Genomic DNA, 20,199 nt, shown 5'->3' with positions numbered 1-20,199 from the left:
GAGAGGAGGGTCAGGTTCTGTGGATGTGGGGCTATCTGGAGAGCCCTGGCCCACCCTCTGCTCCTAGGAGCAAGGCTCTGTCCAACTCTAACACTGAGTGGGGAGGACGGAAGGGGGTGAGAACAAGACGCGTGTGTGTGTAAGTGTGCAAGTATGTGTGGCAGGGATGTGCCCAGGAGGGCATGCTGGTTTGCCAGTTTGCCCCACATGCTCAGAGGGCAAGGATAACATTGTGGGAGTGTTCTTTTATGTCCCCAAATTACCCCCTTCTGATTCCTCATGCTTTTCTGGGTTGGGAAGGGCTTCTCCTTTACAGCTTATCCCAATTGTTCCATTACAATTGAGGCTTGGGGATGCAAAGGGAGGCAAGAATATTGACAATGTGGTAGAGATTGTAGTGGGAGGGATTGTGTGTGCTGAAAAGCAGCTGTGCTTTTTATCTTCTAAGGGGTTGTGTTTCTGTTCCAAGAAAGGGGGTGGTGGTGGTAGGGTATACGTGTGGAGCAGAGCTGATGGGGTGGTGGTAAGAATTGTCCTGTGGGTTCCCAGGACTGGAGCTGCTCAGTGTGCAGAAACGATTCCTCCCTTTACTTAAATTATCCAATTGCCGTCCTGGCTCCCTCAGCCTCTGGATTGCCTCTTCTTCCAGAAAACCAAAGCAACATGGAGTTAAGGCAAGACTTTGTCCTCCAGGTACCCACCCCAAGCTTCCAGGCCCCCCAGTTCCCAATCTCAGTGCTCTGCGTGGCACCAGCCAAGGCAAGCAAGCACTGTGGAGGGTTATTAACAAAAAGGGATTTTCCGTTCACTTTAAAGGTTGGGTGTGTTTGACATTTTATTTCAATTAGCATGGAAAAGCTTTAATAACATCTTTTTCTATTCCTATTTGGAACTAGGGTAACTTTTAAAAGCAACCTGTCTAATCGATGATGGGGGAGCACCATTTGGGGGACATCGTTGGTCCTGGAGACTGGAGGGTGATAGGAAAGAGGGGGCATTTCTTCTTCTCTCCCTGACTTCCTTCATTTTCACTGTCCTGGCTTGTCAGGCGCTCCCATCCTCCTCTATTGCCCTCTTCTCATTCCGTTCATGTACCACCCCCAGCCATCCCTCAGGAGACATTTGCCAGCTCCAGACACTGGAGACACAAAGATGAATGAGACACTTTTCCCAGCTGGAGATGTTCTGAGCCCAGTGGACAGTGATCCTTCATGAGTGAACAGTGCTTTCTGGTTGACAGAGCCCATTCACATTTGTTGTGTGTTTTAAGCCTCATGAGAGTTGGGGAGATGAACCAAGACAAGCATTATCCATCCCAGAAGAGGAAACTGAGGCTCAGAGAGGTTGTAGGCCATCTTCAAGGTCACACAGGTGGTGCTAGGTGGGGCCAGGACTGGAAGAGCCTTCGGGTAATGGTCAATCCCATAATCTCTGGCTGCACAGAGACTGGTAACAAAAGGTCACAGGAGTTGGGAAGTTGGAGGCAGAGTGTCAAAGAAGCTGAGGGCTGGCCTACAGGATATGGTGACCTTTGTCTGCAGTCACTTTTTTTTTTTTTAATGTGTTGGTAAATTGTTATTTGTTGCTAAGTAATATTTCATTCTTTTTAAAAAATGTTTAAATTTTAGTTAACATACAGTGCAATATTGGTTTCAGGAGTAGAATTTAGTGATTCATCACTTACATACAACACCCAGTGCTCATCACAAGTGCCCTTCTTAATGCCCATCACCCATCTAGCCCACACACCTCCCCTCCAGCAACACTCAGTCTGTTCTCTATAGTTAAGAGCTTCTTAGGTTTGCTTCCCTCTCTGCTCTTTTTCCCTCCTCCCCACATGGTCATCTGTTTTGTTACTTAAATTCCACATATGAGTGAAATCATATGGTACTTGTCTTTCTCTGATTGACTTATTTTGCTTAGCGTAATACATTCTAGCTCCGTCCATGTCGTTGCAAATGGCAGGATTTCATTCTTTATTTTTTTAAGAGAGAGAGAGAGAGAGAGAGAGAGAGCAGGGAGGGGGGCAGAGAAAGAGAGAGAATCTTAAGCAGGCTTCACACTCAGAGCAGAGCCTGACATGGGGTTTGATCCCATAACCCTGGGCACCACCCCACTTTGTTTGAGAGAGAGAGAGAGAGAGAGAGAGAGAGAATTTTATTCTTTTTGATGGCTGAGTAATATTCCATTGTGTGTGTATGTATATATGTGTACATACACATACGTACATTACTTCTTCTTTATCCATTCATCAGTTGATTGACATTTGGGCTCTTTCCATAATTTGGCTATTGTTTATAATACTCCTATAACCATTAGGGTGCATGTACCCCTTCAAATCTGTATTTTTTGTATCCTTTGGGTAAATACCTAGTAGTGCAATTGCTGGATCGTAGGGTAGTTCTATTTTTAGTTTTTTGTCTGCAGTTATTTCTGTCTGGCCTGGGACCCAAATCTCCCTGGCTGGAGTGTTAGAGGTCAGGACATTGTGCTCTCCCTTGCCTGGAAAAAGGTAAAGAACACATATCACTTTCAGGCCAACCACCCTTTGTTGTCTGAGAGTCACATTCTGGTGACCACGGAGTCCTGAGTCCCTATTCCACCCCCACGCTCAGCCAGTTGCAATGACAGGGACTGGGGCTGGACATAACACAAATAAGGTCTTGAAGAGTGGGACAGGATGGAGTGGGGGGGGGGGTCAGTTACAAAGGTAACCTGTGGAGTGGTGGTGTCATTTAATGGGAAACAAAGAATATCATTCCTGGCTGGGGAGGGACCAGCTGTCAAGCTGTGGGGGCAAGGCCTGGTAGGGGAAGGCTGTGGGCAGGAAGGGGTGGAGGAGGGGAGCAGCTGGGCCTAGGAGGTGGATTGGCTGTGGTTCTTGAGCAAGAGAGAGTTACCTGATGGTGATGTGTGTCGGGTAGTATTGGGGCCTTCCTGTTGGGTGGGGGGAGCTGAGCTGTAAGGGGTGAGTGCCCAGAGTGTTCACTGTTTCTGACGTTTCATGCTGGCCTTCCTGTTACAAGAAAGTACAAAAGAAGCGGCCTCTTAGAGTTCATAAGACCTGATTCTCTCATCTGTAGGGCTTTTGCTCTTTGCAGAGCATTCTGGATTCTCAGAGAGCTAGTGTGAGGTTTGGTCTGGCTGATCATCAGATTTTTCTAGGGGAACTTTAAGGCCACACCTGTGAGACTCTGATTTGATAGATCTAGGCGGGGCCGAGAGTCTGAATATTTGTTGTAGAGGAGCAACACCATTATTCGAATACCTACTATTTGTTTGGCATTGGTAATCAGCCACCTAGTCAGGAGATGAGGGGCAATCAATTTCCATCAGCGCGAAGGAGTCTGGGAGGAGGCCAGCCGTGACATCTCGCCGCCTGCCTTGTACCCTATTTACAGTCTTACAGTCTGAACACGAAAGCCCAGCTCTCCAGGGAAGCTGGGCTGGGTCATTCCAAATTTCAAAGTTCTCTAACCAGCTTAAGATTTGTCCTTTTAAGCAACAACACTTAAAAAAATTGTCAGCCACTGTGTTTGTGATTCTGTGTAAAATGTATTACATGCGTCCCTGACTTTTTAAACAGTCACACAAGCATAAATGTAACCTTTTCTTGATGTCCCACGGGTATGTTAGGAACCTTAATTAATGTATTGAGCTATAATTCAGTGGGGCTTATGGGACAATTTGCTTATACCAAATGGCCCCCTGAGGTTTTGAGTTTTTGTGTCTGCTTTTTAGTTTTTCCAGCTGTACTTCTTGCTGACTGATGTCCCTTCTTGCTAGACATAATGTACCTGCCTAAAGCAAATGTCTCTTCACTTTCAATTTGCATTTATTATATGGTTTTGGGAAATGGATAACTAAAGTCCTTGTAATTGGGTAGGAAATCTGTGGTTAACTTGCCATTATTCATTCCACACCCTCTCCCTGAGTGGCAGCAATGACATTTGAGATTGACCTCAGCCTGAGGAGGTGACCTGATTGGTTTAAGGGAACACTGTCTTCCTTCTTTAGTGTTGGGTCCTAAATGGACACATGATGCAATTTTGACTAATGGGATTTGAAGAGAGGTTCTCCCCTGATCTCTGAGAAAGTTCTTCCTCACTAGTAATAGACGGCCATGGGAAGTCATTCTCCAAGTAGACATAAGTGAAAAGACACAGCTCTAGTCGCCTTCTTTGGGAAAAATCGACTGGGGATGGCAGAGAGGGACGTGGAATTACAGAGGCTGCCGTAGTGGAGAAATTGGAAAGCACCATGAGCTGGTGGGGGGTTGAATGTCTAAACCTCCTCTCATGTGAATTATTATACTTGCTTTGGTTTAAGCTCCTTTGAATTGAGTAGGGTTCGGGGTTACTTATAGCTAAAAGCATACCAATGGATAAAAATCCAATATATGAAATAAAAGTGAGTGGGTTCTGGGTGAGGCCTGGGGACTTTCGTATGTGTACTTCGTTACTCTGTTTTGGTTTCTCAGAAGTGTGGTTTTGTGTTTTGATTTTGAAGAGTTTGTTTCTTCCTGAGTTTTTCCAGGTGGTTAATGACTACTTCTCGTTCATCTTTGTATCCCCAGTACTTTTCACAGTGCTCTGCACTTACTGGACGTTCAAAAAATTGTTAAATTGACTTAAACTCAGCAGCCTGCCTGTATCTGCGGGGTGCATTCTCCTTCCTGTTGGCAATTATATGAGCTTGTTGCCCTTTACCTATCAAGGTTTTAGAATATTAAAGACACGCCACAAACTCTTAACACTGGTAATTTTTTGTAGTGCTTTCCAGCATACAAAACACCACCTGGACCTTATCTCAGGAAACAGGGCCAGGATCATTCCCATTTTACAGAGAAGAAAACCAAAGTTCAGTGGATTTACATGAAGCTTAATGTTATCATTGGTTCTTAACAAATTTAATTTTGAAGTGGCATCCAAAGCACTTCCTATTAGAACAGATAACCCCTGTGCTCCAAAAGGAGTCTCTCTTACAAGACTTCTCCTACACGGGTACTCCTGTGGTCACTAAGAGACATAAATAACGTAATGATCAGCATCTGCGGGTCTGGGCTTCCGGATGGCACTGACCCTACCTCCCACTGCCACCTGAAGAATTGCAATTTGCCATCAGCTTAGAGCTCTTCAAGATTCACAGCTTGAGCTTCTCACCTAGCTAATTGGCACTTACTCTTCAAACTGGGTTGCGCTCCCCAATGAAAGAAACTGGAGTTCGCCTCCCTCTGCTCTCCTAAGTTTTGCAGCTAAAAATGAACTGTGAAACTTGCGGGTTTTTTGCTCCGGGCGCAAGTCACAATGGGTATCCACACAAAGCCATTTGGGAACTCTGAAGTTCCCTTCTGCCCAGTGAAGGCCTTCCCCTGTATATATCAAAGCTGTGAAGGGCCCCTTCAGTACACAGTGCATGAGGTTCATTGAAAAGTGAAAAGTTATCTCTACCACATCCCTCCTTCCGTGATGCCTGCCTACCTGAACATGCCTGCCGAGGGCCTCTGCTGCCCCCACCCCAAAATGATGCTCTCACACTAGCCCTTCCCTTCTCGCCCCCCATTGCCTCATGGACCTAACCTATTTTTGTTTTCCTGCACTTGAACTCTTCTCCTGCCAGAGCCTTGCTAACGATGCCTGCCATGGTGTGGTGCACAGCCTGTTCTGATGCCTATGCCTTTGGTTATGGTGAAACGATCTCTGCTTTGCTTCTGAGCATCAATAGAAATTGTTGTGTAGAACACTTATTTTGACATTATTTCGAAAATGGCTTTGTGTGTATGCCTTGTTTCCTGGAGGGCAAGGATTATGTTTTACATTGCTCTCATATGATGCACAGCACCTAGCGTTTACCTTATCCTGTAGAATTTTAGAGTTTTCAAAGGGCTGGGTTACTCAATAAATACCTGAGGAATGTCATCGCCTCTTAGAGTTCTACTTTATGGATTATCTGTGCTCACTCCCTCTGCCTCTGAGTACCTTGCCTGGCCACTCACTGTGAGACTGAATTTGGGAGTCACGAAGCCTGGGTTTTTAAGGGGATGAGTGGGTGTGAACACGGTTTATAATATCTGAATGCATTCCTCAGTACATTACAAATTCATTCTGAGCATTTAGTCCCCGGGAGTTCTGAAGGGGAGAGCGGTGGGAAGCACAGAGTTGCACGCTGAGGGTTTGGTGTCTTGAATACTATGAGAGAAAGGATTGAAGGACCGCGTGTGCGCTGCTCTGATGCCACGTCTGATGATGAGATGGAGGGGTTCCTCGCAAACAAGGACACAGGGCTCTCCTAGCCCGTTCGGGACTGCTAGCGCTCTTTGCGAATTTTCTCCTGCCACCAACCAAGCTTTAAAAAATGGTGGTGGGGGGATGGTTTCTTCTCTAAAGTCAGTGGCTTGGGTTCTCAGACTTGTTTCTCTCTTTTTCTCTACGATACTCCTGCTGCTACCCAGGCCTCTGCAGAAACGGTCGCCCTCTGAGATTCTGAGAGCCAGGGCCACTCTGTGCTACCATGCGAGAGCACGAGGAGATGCTGAGGTCAACGGAAGGCAGTTGAGGAAATCCCACACTCAGACTGACCTGGGGTTTCCCTTTCAAGCCTTGGTGTCTGGATTTATGGTTTCTTCTCACTCTCTCCCTCTTCCTTCCAGCATCACCCTTGCCTATCCCTCCTGCAGCAGCCCAGTAGCCTGAGCATTGAGGGGCTCTTGGATACAAACTCCCCCTGCTCCTCCCGGGCACCCTTCACATGGCTGCATGGCTCGGCCCGCTCCTTTGCCACCACAGCCCCCCACAGCGGGAGCTGAGCCTCTGGGAGCCAATGCATCTCCCTACTCCATCCTTCATTCCCACCTCAGGTGGTACTCCTAGGTTGGACCCACCCCCCACACAGGGGTCTTGAAGTGTGGGGCTCTTTTTGTTGTGAGGGTGACTTAGAAACTCTATTGTCATTTGGTGGTAGAAGCCAGGGATCTAAGTCTGTGCAGGGCACAGGGGAGGCATAGCCCTCAAAACATGTCATAGGCTCCTTCATTGAGAAACACTGTGCACTCCAGGCTCAATGATGAGCTTCTGATCTTCTCCAGATGCAGGAGGCAGTGCAGCGGAGTCAGGTCTGAGCCCCTGCTCTGCCACTTACGGCCCTGTGACTAGTTTCCTAGCCTGGTTCCTCACTGTAGTGTGGAGTGCTAACAATGCCCCCACTCCACGGAGTTGAAGTAGAATTTGATGTTGATATATACGAAGACTTAGGACAGCCCGTGCGCACCGAGTGCCATAGAAGCATTCGCTATTCTTACCCAGGCCTCCCGGGCTCCTCACTTGGCCTCAGGTCCAAACTGTGCTCCTGGCAGACACTTGCTTCAGAAACAGCTGGGCCAGTGGCCACCGGGACTGAGAACCTTGGCTCCAGGTATGGGCAGTTACCCAGGGTCCTGGACCTGAGCCGCCCTTGGGAACCTGTGCTTCCTTGACTCTGTTCCCAGTCCTGCCCTCACTCCATGTGATCATTCCAGAGGGCTGTTCCTGTGTGCCTTTCATTAGAAGTCTACTTCCACGGTATTTCTCTTTTCTTCTCTCTCCGTAGTTGTTGTATATGTTTGTTACTGTTTTCTTTTTTTTTTAGAACCTCTATTAGGCAGTGGTACTCAAAATGCAGATTCTTGGGCCCCACGCCAGAGATTCTGAGGCAGGATATCCAGCTGGGGACCAAGAATCTGTATTTAACTTGCCACTGGTGGCCTCCACAGCACCGGCCTCTAGCTCTGTAGGTCCAGTCTCTGTGTCTGCTATTGTCCAGGAAGGGGAGGGCCTCTGCTGCCCCCGCCCCCAGGAAGCATGAAGCCCTTCCGCATGTTACACCTCAGGTACATATATCATCATTTAAAAATATCTACTTAAAATTCCACATTTACATCTCCTTCCAGGTGGGGTCATGCCTCAATCTAGAATCACTCCTTTGGGAAAAGGATAGATGAGAGAAGGTGAGGCATGACATTGCTTTCCTTTAGAAAAGTAGCAGAGTGGGAAGAAGGGTCTCTGGGCTAGAACTCAACAGCTTGAGTTTCTAGCCCTGATTCCATCACTAGCCTGCTGTGTGACCTTGGTTGAGTCACTTGACCTCTCTGGGCCTCACCCTCTTCATTTCTAACATAAAGGGGTTGAACAGGTTGGACTTGCCAAAGTTCTCTTCCAACTCTAAAAGTTTGTAAGTCTATAAGTCTATTTAAATGTGCCGACAGCTTTAGAATGGCTAATTAATGAGTTTTTAGTGGGAACACAATTAGGTGATAATGAAGGCCTCAGAAGTAAATCTCTCCACTTCTAGTAATGAGTAGATGAGACTTGGATTTTGTTTTCACTTAATGGAGCCCTTGGGAAGAGGGAGCATGGGACTACAGGCTCCTACCTGGGGGCTCAGGGAGGCCAGGAGTCAGGGACAAAGCCACACATAGAGGAAGCTAGGTGGCACTGTCCTAAAACAAAAACGAGTCACCTCTCAGGGTAGGCTTGGAGCCGCGTGGATAAAGCGGAATGTTGGCAGCTCTGCATAGTGCCTTGTATCCATTTCCAGAACACGTTCACCTGCATCATCTTGTTTAATCCTCTTACACCTGGTGAAATAGATAAACTTGGAACCTTTATCTCCCCCATTTAATGGATGAAAAATGGAGGCTGAGAGCAGTGACTCACTCAAGGTAAGGTTAAGTTGCTAATCAGTGATAATCAGGATTCAACTCAAGGTTCTTGATTCCAAAGCCCATGTCCTTTCTGCCCTATCTGGCTAGTTTGTCGTGCCTGGCAGGCCACCTCTACTGGCCTCCCTACGAAGAGCACGCTGAGGGCCTGCACAGCCACCTGGGACATGGCTTTGTGAGCTGGCTGTGGGGGTGGGAAAGATCAGGCTGGCGTGGAGGGTGATGGCGTCCAATCTGCGGTACAAAGGCTCCCGGGCAGGCTCCGTGGTTCATGACAGACCGTGGCATGGTTGCTGAGAGCTGGGCACAGCCACACATGCCACCGAACCCAGCATGGCAGTCCCTGGCATGGCAGTGCTCAGACAGTGTTTGCAGAGCCCCTGAGTTTGTATCTAACTGGGGAATGCCCTAAAGTGAGGGAGTGAGAATGAGAAAGGGTGATCCATAGAGGTGGGGAAGATTTCTGTCCCAGGGAGACAGACAATAAGGAGACCCAGCAAGGAGAGAAACCCCTCTGTGTGGTGTGGGGAGGGGTAGGGTCTCCTGCCCTGGGAGTAGAGGCAGGAAGCAAGTAGATAAACTTCTCAAAGTCAACTGCTGGTGACTTTGACTGCAGAGACACGAGACCTTGACCTTTCCTTTCTGAGTGAAATAGGGTGCAAGCATTATGCCGAGATGCAGTCTTTGCTGCAGAGGGAGGGAGGGAGGGAGCACACCAGCAAGCATTTGTCTGCGTCCTGCCCTAGAAATGCTTCAAGTAATAAAATCAGGATGACTTCAGAAATCCATTACCCCTCTCGGCCTCCCGCAGGCACCTACGTGCCCTGGTGGAGAGGGAGAAGAGGCCTGGGGACCAAGCCTGGTAATGTGGCCTCAGTCTCCTCATCTGTAAACCAGGGGATGGGGGGAGATGGGCCCGAGGTCCCTACCTGCTCTGACCTCAGGTGGTCTAGAGGAGGTCTTTTGGAGTGGGGGCAGAGGAAGGATTGAGATGAGACACCAGAAAGAAAGGGGAGAAAAGAGGAGGGTAGAGATAGACATGGGGAGAAGAGAGCCGTGATAAAGTAAGAAACACACAGAGCTCAGAGGTTGAGTCTCCACCCCATCACTAGCGAGTCAGGCTCTCTGAACCTTGGCTTCCATACCTGAAACGTGGTGCTGGGGATACAAGGATTAAAAAAAAAAGAAGCAGGTTACAAACCATAAAGTACCACACAAATTAACATGCTGAATTCGCAATAAAAAGCACTGACAAGAGAGGCAGGGAAGGCTGGGGGCAGGGAGCCAGGGGAGATCCTTTCATGAACCTTTTCTTTCCTGGGGATGTAGGTAGAGGAGAGGGGTAGGGAGTGGGAAGGAAATAACCAAAGGTGGACCGAGGAGGAAATAAAACCCTCCCTTGGTGAGGCTGTTTGTGTTCCCTGTGGGAGACAGAGAATCCAGGCAGCTGCCAGTGGCAGGCTGCATCTCCAGCAATGGAGCCTTTGCCTGGGTGAGAACAGCCCAAGTGGGACTAGGGCAGGAGGAAGCTTCCTTCCCAGACGCCCGGGGAAGGGAGAAGGCAGACTGGGGCTTCGAGGTGTCGTGGCACTCCCCAATTTCTGTCACACTTGAAACTCTTGACTGAGGAGGCTGGTGTGAGGGGAGCGTGGTAAAAGCCCAAGGCAGAATCTGAGACAGGAGAGGGAAAGGATGCGAAAGGCAAAAAGAGAAAAATCTGGATGAAGGAGTTCTGGAAAGCCAAACTAAGACAGGAGCCTCAGTCCATGTGGCCCAGCTCCACCCACGGTTCCTCCTTCTGCTGCTCGTGTCTGGATCTCCATCTTGGCATGAGGCAAGTCCAAGACGGGGGAAGCACAGGGCTGGGGTCAGGGTGGCCAGCTCCCCTGGCAGGCTAGATTTATGATTTGGCTGAGTTGGGGAGAGAGTGAGCCTGCAACCATCCAGGGTCTGAAAAGCAGCCCAGTGTTTCCTGGAGGAGCCACAGTGCCAAGGGCAGGGGCATCCATCTGGCCTCTCCGTGTAGTACATTTTTCACCCTGGAGCCTGGGACCAGGCTTGCCTCCCTTCTGCCATATGTAGCCACAGCTCCCACCTTCAGTAGCCTCTCCTGCAGGGCCTGCAGCCCCAACAGGTGCTCCTTGAGGGGATGGGGGGCAGGCAGCCTGTTCCCTGTCTTGGGACCCTCTCCTACTAGGGCCTCTAGCTGGTACCCATCCTAGCTGGTGTCTGCTTAACTTCCCCTGGGAATAAAAAACCTTGGTGTCAGAAAGGTGAAAGGACTCCAGAGATAGCTAGGACTGTAGTTTCATGTTCCAGGAACTCTGGGCTTCCTGTGAGCTACCTTGAGAGTTGCTGAGAGAGGCTGAACACCCAGGGCCCAGCTCCCTGCCCACCAGTGTAACTCTACTTCTATCTGATCTAGATATGGATGTTCTAGATAAGATTTCATTTGAAAGAATGGATTCTGCTGCTGAAAACGAAAGTTTGAAGGCCACAGATCTGGTCTCGTTTCAAAGAGGAAGATACAGAGGTCCAGAGAAGGCCAGTAGCCTGGCCCAGTTGCTAGAAGAATGGGGACTGGAGCCCAAACCCCCTGGTTCCCCCATCACTCCATGATACTGAGCTGCCTTTTTGAAGGTGCTGGTCTGAGCATTCATGGCCAACACCACTTCTCCACCCTAGCAGTTCTCCTATTTCCCCCTCTCTGTCCAACAGTCAGGCCCACCTCTTGAGTTTGGGTGCCATGCCCCTCTTAGCTTTTCCTCTGCCAAAAGGGGCTTCCGGGTGTAAATCATGTGTGACCCAGGCAAAGTCACTTCAGGTGTGAAGCAAGACCTCCACGATCAACCTCCAGTTGTGGCGTCTTCAGCCCTGGAGCTGTCTCCAGGCCCAGATCTTTGGGTTGTGGCTCCCCTATCGTCCATCCCTGTGGGCCTTGGAGTTTATTGAGGGTTTTCTGGTGGAGTCCAGTAGAGCTGGCTCTCTTCTATTTAGGTCTCAGTTTGTTCATTTTGGCTTGTCCTCTTTTTTTTTTTTAAGAAGGTTTATTTGTTTGTTTGTTTATCTAAGTAATCTCAGCGCCCAACATGTGGCTCCAACTCGCAACTCTGAGATCAAGGGTCTCAGGCTCCCCAGCTGAGTCAGCCAGGTGCCCCTGTCCGTTTTGGCTTCTGATTGCTGGTGCCCATCCAGCCACTCTCTGCCTCAGTCTCTGGATTCTTTTCTAGAAAACCTCAGACTAACAACATTCGTTCTGGGCAGGCGGCTCTCTCTACCACCACCAACAACTATGCCTGCTTCTCTCCTACAATTCCTGTGGGCCCTATTCTCCAGCACGGTTGCTCTGTTTTATGTTCTGCCTCCTCTGCTAGACTCACTTTTCCAGCATGCTTCCGTTTAGCCTCTCCTTTCCAGATTTACGTGCTGGCTCTGCACTTTCTACCTGCTTCTCTTAGTGTTTTAGAGCCAAGGCCTTCTTCTCCAGTCAGCCCCCTGGACACCTGCCCATTGTAGGAACCACCACAACCATCTCAGGATTCCACAGATGAAGAAAACCAGGCTCCAGGCTTTCCTGGGGGCCTGATACAGGCCAGGCATGTGGGAGGCACCTTATACATCGTATCTCACTGAACCCTCACAGCATTCACCCAGTTTTCATGTAGGGACACTGAATGTCAGAGATTTAGCAGTTTGCTCAAGATCACACAGTTAATAAGTTTCAAAGTCCTAGTTGTGCCTAACTCCCGAGCGTAGGCAGTTACCCACAAGACCAAGCTGCCCAGGTGGCCACCTTGCATGGCCAAGCCCATGACCTAGGCCTTGGGTGGCACACCTGGTGGTTTTTCTCCAAAGCACTCATCCTATTCCAGGGCCTGCACCCTGCTTACTGTCTTCCCTGTTTCCCCTGGTGGGAAGCTCCACAGTGGCTGGCTTCTCCTTTCCTAGCCCAGGACCCCCGGGAGGGTGAAGGAGAAGGATATGGCTCTGTGATGGGAGAAGATGGGGAAGGTTTCTGGGCTCTCCATCTTTGGGAGAGTGGGCACTGGGATGGGAGCAGGGAGGACGATGACCAAAATGGGGACAGGAAATGACTTGGGCTAGAAAAAAGAGAGATTGCGCTGCTGACTCTTTTGTGAAACACTGCTTCCTCCAAAGTTGTTACCCGAGAGTGTGCGGCAGAGGAAGCTGACTGCTGACAGCAGCAGCTGTGGAGGCGGCGGGAGCTAGAGGGGTGGCATTATCACCCTCCGGGGCGGGAGGGGGGGTGAGTGGTGTCTCCTGCCTGTTCTGGAATCTGTGTCTCTCACCACCCATCCCCCCACGCACCCTCAGGCTCAAAACCCAGAAGGAGAGAGAGGGACAGACACCCCAGGAAGATGCACACACCCTGCCTCTCACACTCCTGCTCACATGCACACCCACGCGCGCGCGCGCTCGTGCACACACACACACACACACACACACACACACAAACTCTTGCAGGTCTCTCTTTTCTCTGTCTCCATAAGCATCACACCACTGCTCTCCGGTCCAGCCAAAGTTGGAGTATTTCTGGGATGAGCAGTCTACTCCATGAGGATAAATCATCCCAAACCATCCTCAGGCGCCTTTGAGGAAACTCGGGAGACAGAGCCAGCCCTCTGTGGGGTGGCCCGGAGGACAGCCTGGGAGCTGGTGATTGGTGTGTCACGCCTGGGGCTGCAAGCTGTTTCCCGTGCTTTTGTCTGATGCTGGGAGCAAGGCTCAGCAGTGTGAGGGACAATCAGAGCTGCTCGGGCAGGCTGCTGCATCGTGTCCTGCTGTCCCTGTGGCCAGACCGAGCTACCAGAGCCCCAAGACAGGACGGAGGTGTTTTCTGGCTAACCTGAGCGCAGAAGCCCGGGTCGATTTATCAGCAAGTGTTTCTTCCTGAAAGCAGTGGCAGCAGCCTTGGTCCCCTGGACTGAGAAACACTAGCAGGGACTCAAGCCCTGGCCCCTCACCATCCCAAGGAAGCCCCCCCCAGCCCCTTTCAGAGACCTGGGAGCTGGGCGTGCCTGTGGCCCTGGCTCTGCTCCTAGGCTGGGGCTGGGGTCGTGAGTGCTAGCCCTGGGGGTGAGGAGCATGAGAGCATGGTTGCTCGCCTGGGCTCTGACAGCCGGGCTGACGGTGCTGGCTTCCCCAGGATTGCTTCTCCTGCCTAAACCGTGTTTGAGCCTTGGGTGCCCGCGGCTGAACTGCTAGTGGTGAGTACTTGGACAGATGTCCCTTTTCATGTTCATTGGCCATGCCCTGCACGAGTCACAGTGGCTTGGCTCTGCAGCTTTATTTTCAGAGAGAATAGACATTAATTTGCCTCACCTCGTGCCAGCTGGGTGAGGTAGAAAATCTAGGGAGCAGGGCCAACCTGAGGCGGGGGGGTGGAGGTGAGCTTCATGCAACTGGGGCTGCAAGTGTTTTTTCTTAGGACAAAGAGGTCCCTGAAAGGAGAAGCTTCTCTCACTGGCTCCCTCTCCCGATTGGGTAGAGATGTACCTAAGCAGCGTGTGGAGGAAAGGCTGCCCCCAAAATGCCTGCTCCTCACAGGTGTTTCAGGCTTTGGGGCCAGCTGCACTCTTGCTGCCCAAACCCTGCTGGTTGAAGGGCTCAGTGAGGTTCCCCTTTTCCTATCTGGCCATGTGGCTTATTGCCTCTTCCCACTCTGATGTCATCATCCTGGGGCCATTGAAGAGGGCCCTTTAGTTCTTTTCCTTGCTCCCTCAGATCCGTGGGCTGCCTCCTGAGGGCCAGATTGCTGTCAGCACTCCCAGGGCAGGGCATGGGACAGTAGCAGTCTCCCCCTCACATGTGCAGAGTGAGACCCAGCAAGGCCGGGGAGATGCGGCCTTGGGACCCTGGGGCTCTCTGTGGTAGCCCTGGTCCCTGCCTATCCCTCTAAAAGAGCGCTGTCCTTGGTGGTTACGGTTATGTTCTCAGCGTGGGCTGCCTCTGGGAATAAGGAGGTCTGGGAGGCTGCCACATGCTGGATGAAGTCATACTTCCTATACTCCTATATGAGCCCTTGATTGTCTCTTTTGAGTCCACAGTCAAGTGCATGCTTTCTAGCTTTCCAAACATGTCTGTGATCATGTTTTCTGTTCCCTTGTGATTGCACAGTCTGCCTATATCTGCATAAGTGTCATACAGTGAATGCGTTTGGACATGATGACTTCTGAGGTCCCTTTGAAGAACATCTTTCTGGAGGATCACTGGGGGACAACTCTGTAACCCTATGTCCTGTTATACCTCCATCCTTTGAGGCCTATCTGAAATCCAAGGCATGGCTAGAGAACTGTGGTTCTGACTCATTTGAGAATTCTGACCTTATGATTCCAAAATCATGGCTTAGAGCTGGGCAAGCAGTGTGTATTTAGGGCAGGTTTTCTCAGCAGTGGTACCACTGAAATTTGGGGCTGGATGATTCTTGGTGGGGGGGGGGGCGGGGGAGGACTGTCCTGTGCCCTGTAGGATGTTTAACAGTATCCCTGGACTCTACCACTTTCGTTTGTGACACCAAAAAATATCTCCAGACGTTACCAAATTTTGCCCAGGGACAAAATTACAGCAGTTGAGAATTGCTGGTTCATGTTAATGCTGTTGCTTCTATAGTCTCTCCTTTGGCCTCATGGGACTGGGTCCAATGTGGCCAAGTGAAGTGTCGCCATCCCTGGCCTAGGAATACAGACACCTGGGGTCTGGGCTTGAGTGATTTCTCTCAGTGTAGGTGGAGAATCACTTCTAGCCCTCCCCTGTGTCCACCAACTTCCAGATTTTCTTGGTGGAAACATAGTGGTCAGGGTCAGTGGGGCTGGGTAGGGCCTCCCTTCTGTGGGGGATGAGGTCTGGGAAAGAAAACCCCACTCCAGGATACCACCATTTCTTCCTGACATTTTCCCAAAAGCCAAAAGTGGCATGGGAGCCAGGATGGGTTCTGTACCCAGGGCAAGTGTGAATATGCACACATGTGCACGTATATATGCACACGCACTTGGTTGCAGCTTTCTGGACCCTGTACTGAATGAATGATGTGGAGGCCAGCCTTGCCTTGGGGAACTTGCAGAGTGAGATGGACATCCTATTACGTACTAATAAAGAGATAAACCAATCGAAAGGATTCTGTGCCTTGTTTGGATTAAGTTTCATCCTTCTAGGCAAATTACTTATCAGTAAGAACAATCAAGGGGAGAAGAAGGCTCTTGAGTTTCTTGGTTTATCAGAATCTCTGTGGGATCATGGTGGTCTTGCCCTTCATCAATCCAGGAGGACTTCATAAAGGAGGAGATATTTCAGAGCCTATAATGTGGGCAGAGGCAGCATGGTGCATGTGTGTGTGTGTGTGTGTGTGTGTGTGTGTGTGTGTGTGTGTGAAGCCCTTGGATCTTTTATCTGACAGTGACTCTGGGTGGGGGGGGGGCAGGTAGAGAAGCTGGCTAAGGCGTGTCCTTCCTTCCTCCTTGAATAAGCAGGTGCCAGCCCTTTTTCTCCATGCCTCCCATCTACTCTGCTGAAACTTGTCTTCAGAGCTGGAAGGCAGACCCTCCCACCCCCAGCACAGAGGAGGGACTTACAGAAAGCCCCATGCTGCAGAGAAATGATGGCCAAATTCTGATTTGTTGAATAGAGCAGAGAGGTGCTTCAGGTGACACGAACCAGCAAATCATCATCTAATCAGCCTGCTGAGCTTTGAAATACCTCCCGTGATCCATTTCAGCAGATTATATCTTCTAATGATGCTTGATTCTGGTGGGTGAGTTTACAGTCCCCAAACAGTGTCTGAACTTCAGGGATGGGGAGGTGGCTGCACAGTGTTGCCTGGCCTCTCTGGTTATCCCAGCTAAGCCACAGCACATTGTCCTTAGGCCTGAGTCTCCATGGTCTCCACCTAAGTACACAGACTGTTTTCCCCAGCAACTCTTTGGGAGCCTTCGACCTTCCCTTTTCCTGGCCCTGTCTCCCTCAGCAAGCCAGTTATTCTCTGAAAAGCCTGATGGGCATTGGAGAAGGGGAGAGAAATCTCATTATAGGTGGAGTATTGGGGCAATAAACAGCTCTGTGATCTGCAGCTTTTGAACCTATAGTGTTGTGATAATGCTCTGAGGTTTGCAGTTTTGTGGTCCCAAGAGGGAGCTGGGTCCCCACCTACTTTTCTGTGTTTTTCGGGGCTGGCTGGTCATATAGGAATACAGGGCCCATGGGCAGGGCCAGGCCTGGGTTTATGTAACTTCCAGGGCTTACATGAGACTCCTCCGCTGTGGAACAGAGACAGAGAGGTGACTCGGAAGGACAGAAGCCCTCGTTGCTCCCACAGAGGGCACACGCCTATGTATGTGAGACTAGGCACAAATCAGGAAGCCCCATCTGGGGTCTTGGTGGGCCGTTTCAGGGTCAGCTTACAGGGGAAAGTCATGGCACAGCCCTGCACGTGGGACCTTTCTTTGTACCAGCGAGCCCTGGTGACATTAGGCAGCATCCCTAACACAGCCCCCTCGGGCCCACCAGCTGCCTCTGTGTGGCTGCTGGGAAACAGCAGGGCCTGAGTCTGGGAACTGGATGGGTGGTCATGAGGTTCCCAGCCCAGTTCCCTGAGTAGAGGTCAGACTCTGTCAGACTCCCAGAACATGTGCTTGTCAGATGCAAAAACCTTTTTTCCCATAGTGGAGCAGGGAGGGAGAGAGATGTGGAGAGATGTGGCATTGTGAAGGGGACTTCTGCCCATGCCAGTTAGCAACAGGAGCCCTGCTAGCCATCTCCACCTGGGAGTTACACTGAAAGCTTAAGCAGATGTGACTCCTCTTGAGGAAGTATACTGAGGGCAGAGCCCGCTTCTTTGGGAAGAGGAGGCTACATTCATTACGACATCCATTTCTTTATCCAACTTTTATAGAGCGCTTGCCAGCCCGGTGCCGGGTGACACCCTCTCCAGCTTCACGGCACTCACAGCCAGGGGAAGAAGGATGGAGGCTGATTGAGACATGGTGGTCCTCACACAGCTGTGGGAGCCCATTTGAGGTCCAGATTAATTGGGTTTTTGGCTCTTCTCCCAGCAGAGCTTTCCAGGCCCCACCCCAAGGCTTTGGGGAGATAACAGAGTTGTGGGGTCAAGTCACAGCTGGAAGCAGTGGGGCTGCTCCCAAACTGCCAGGTCCTAAAGGGGCTTGTTAATCTCTGCCTCCCGGGGCTGGCAGGAGGCTCCTTGGTGCCCCTCTATTCTCTGCTCTCAGTTAATTGCTTTCCACAATCTGTTTGCTCCTGCCTTTCCTCCTCCTGCTGCTGTCTGCCTGTCCAGCTTTGGAACTGTCACTTCCTCCCTGGTTGCCCGCTCCGACCCTCCAGTGGGACCCACGTGGCTGGTGTTCCTGGAAACTCTACCTGAACACGTGGAGGATAGAGGGAGGGGATATGTTAGATTTTAGCTCTCTGATATTTTTCCTCTCCTCAGCTCACCTCCACATTCTCCTATTCCACTAAGCTCAGGGCTCCGAGAAAGGGGCTGTTGGTACCTGGCTCTACCATTAAAGCATCGATGCTTGTCCATCGTATATAAAATGAAGACCTGTACTGGAACAGGGGTCCTCTTTGTGTGGTCCTCAGACCGGCAACATCAGCATCACCTGAGTACTTGTTAGGAATGCAGATTCTCAGGCCTCCCCCTAGACCACAGAATCAGAAACCTGGGGTTGGGGCGCGTGCACACCACAGACCTGAGAACCACGGCTGGCTGCTCGCCTCACGGGATGCCCTGCTCTGATCCTCCCCGCACACCCCCCACAGCAGCATCCACAGGTCTGCCCCAGTGACTTTAATAATGCCTCTCTCCCCAGAGGAGCAGAATGCCCTAACATCTCTCTCCCGCTGCTGGCATTTAGCCCATTGCTGAGTTAATTCAAGCAATACTAATAACCGGTTTGCCGGTGAGCAGACCTCTCACAGACCCCTAAATCCTACTCGCTGGGGTGCTGATAACAGGCTAGGAATCCTGTCTGGCCACCTGCAGCCATTCACAAAACAACGTGCAAAAGGTCTGGCGCTAGACTGGATTCTGTGATGATACCGAAAGAAATAGAACCTTTGTCCCTGCCCTCTGTGAACTGACAGTCTAAAGGGGGGACCAGTGCCACAGTCCACAGCTTTTAATACTGGCTTCCTCCCTCCTCCTGCAGGCCTTTCCCCTTGCTCAAAGCCTCTCTCCTTGCTCGGTGCAGACAGCTGGCATCAGTTTCCTGGAGGTCCTCAAACCCCTGCTGGTCAGGCTCCATCAGGTCACGCTCAGCATCCCGCTTTGCACTGGTTCTGTGAGCGGCTGGCCCCAGCTGAGACCTTTCCCGGCCTTTCTCTGGTCTCCAAGGAGCCTGCAAGAAATGCAGCCTGAGAAAACAGCCTCCCTTCCCTTCCCCCACTGCTCTGTTCTCCCTGCCCACTCCCCCTAACTCCCCAAGGCTCCCCCAAGCCTGCAGCTCCTTCACTCCCAAACTCATGTTTTATGCAGGAACATCCCCATTCTCATGGAAAGTGCAGCAAAGTTGGGGAAAGAATTCAAAATCTCTTTTGAAGAGGGCAGAGCGAATGCAGGGTTATGGGGTTAACCTCAGCTGAGAGTTTTTTCCTGGCTGAGTGGATGCCCTTCCGTGTGTGTGTGTGTGTGTGTGTGTGTGTGTGTGTGTGTGTGTGTCCCTTGTTTCTTTCTGTCCACCAGACAGGGGGGCGGGGTGGGGAGGGCAACACACACCAACACACAAATAGACACATGTGCACACATGTGTCTGGAGTGGGCCTCCCCTCCCAGTGCCCCATCCTGCCTCTCCTTCTGCTTTCTGGGGAACACCTGGAGTGTGGTATTTTGGATTTAAACATTCTCAGAAATTTGGGAGGCGTGAGGAAAAACGATTGAATGTTTTTTTTTCAAATATTAGAAAGAAAATGAACATACATCTAAAACTTCCCTTTGGTGATCTCCCTTTGTTTTGAAACATCAAAAATGGTTGTATAGAATTGATTTTTTAAAAAAGAAAATTAGCTTGCTGGGTATGTGAAATTGCTGCAGTTTATTCTGCTAATAATTCCAAGTTTCCCATTGTGAAGTGCCCACCCTTTCAGAAGCCTGGCATCCTTTCTCTTCTGATCGTTTTTAAGAAGTAGTAAAACCTTGAACAGAAGACTCCATCTACAATAAATACACTTAGAACAAGACAAAGGACAGTATTATGTTTTCTGGACTTGGTGCTGGGAGAAACAGAAAAGCACTTATTTTCAGAAAGGGAATTGTGGAAAAAAGAAGAGGGAGACCTTCCAATCTCGCTGGATGCAGTTTGCTCCACAGAACTTTCTCTAAGCAGCCTGATCCTCTGAGCCCTCACCTTGAGTCATTCTGGATTCTTCCAACCCTGCATTTTTGTGGTCTTTCCAGAGTCTTGAAAACTGAAGATTTGCCTAGTTGGAGACAAACTTCTCTCCTTTTTCACATATTAATTCATCTCTTGATTTGC

At 50.3% G+C, this 20,199-nt stretch overlaps 1 protein-coding gene across 6 annotated transcripts in view; it reads left to right on the top strand.

Moving 5' to 3' along the window:
• Positions 1-20,199, top strand: part of SEMA5B (semaphorin 5B) — a 120,808-nt gene that overhangs the window by 22,321 nt on the left and 78,288 nt on the right. For 3 of the 6 annotated variants that reach the window (XM_053903445.1, XM_053903443.1, XM_019448586.2), the window contains exon 1: positions 13,763-13,923. The exons of 2 other annotated variants lie outside the window; for them this stretch is intronic. The gene's annotated coding sequence lies outside the window, so the exon portion shown is untranslated. Of the gene's footprint in view, positions 1-13,762; positions 13,924-20,199 lie in introns of those variants that run through there. One more of the 6 variants, XM_053903444.1, reaches the window with a different exon arrangement.

Source organism: Panthera pardus, unplaced genomic scaffold, assembly GCF_024362965.1.
Source record: "Panthera pardus isolate Hobbes unplaced genomic scaffold, ASM2436296v1 HiC_scaffold_16, whole genome shotgun sequence".
NCBI lineage: Eukaryota > Metazoa > Chordata > Mammalia > Carnivora > Felidae > Panthera > Panthera pardus.
This window is presented reverse-complemented; position numbering and strand designations above follow the sequence as displayed.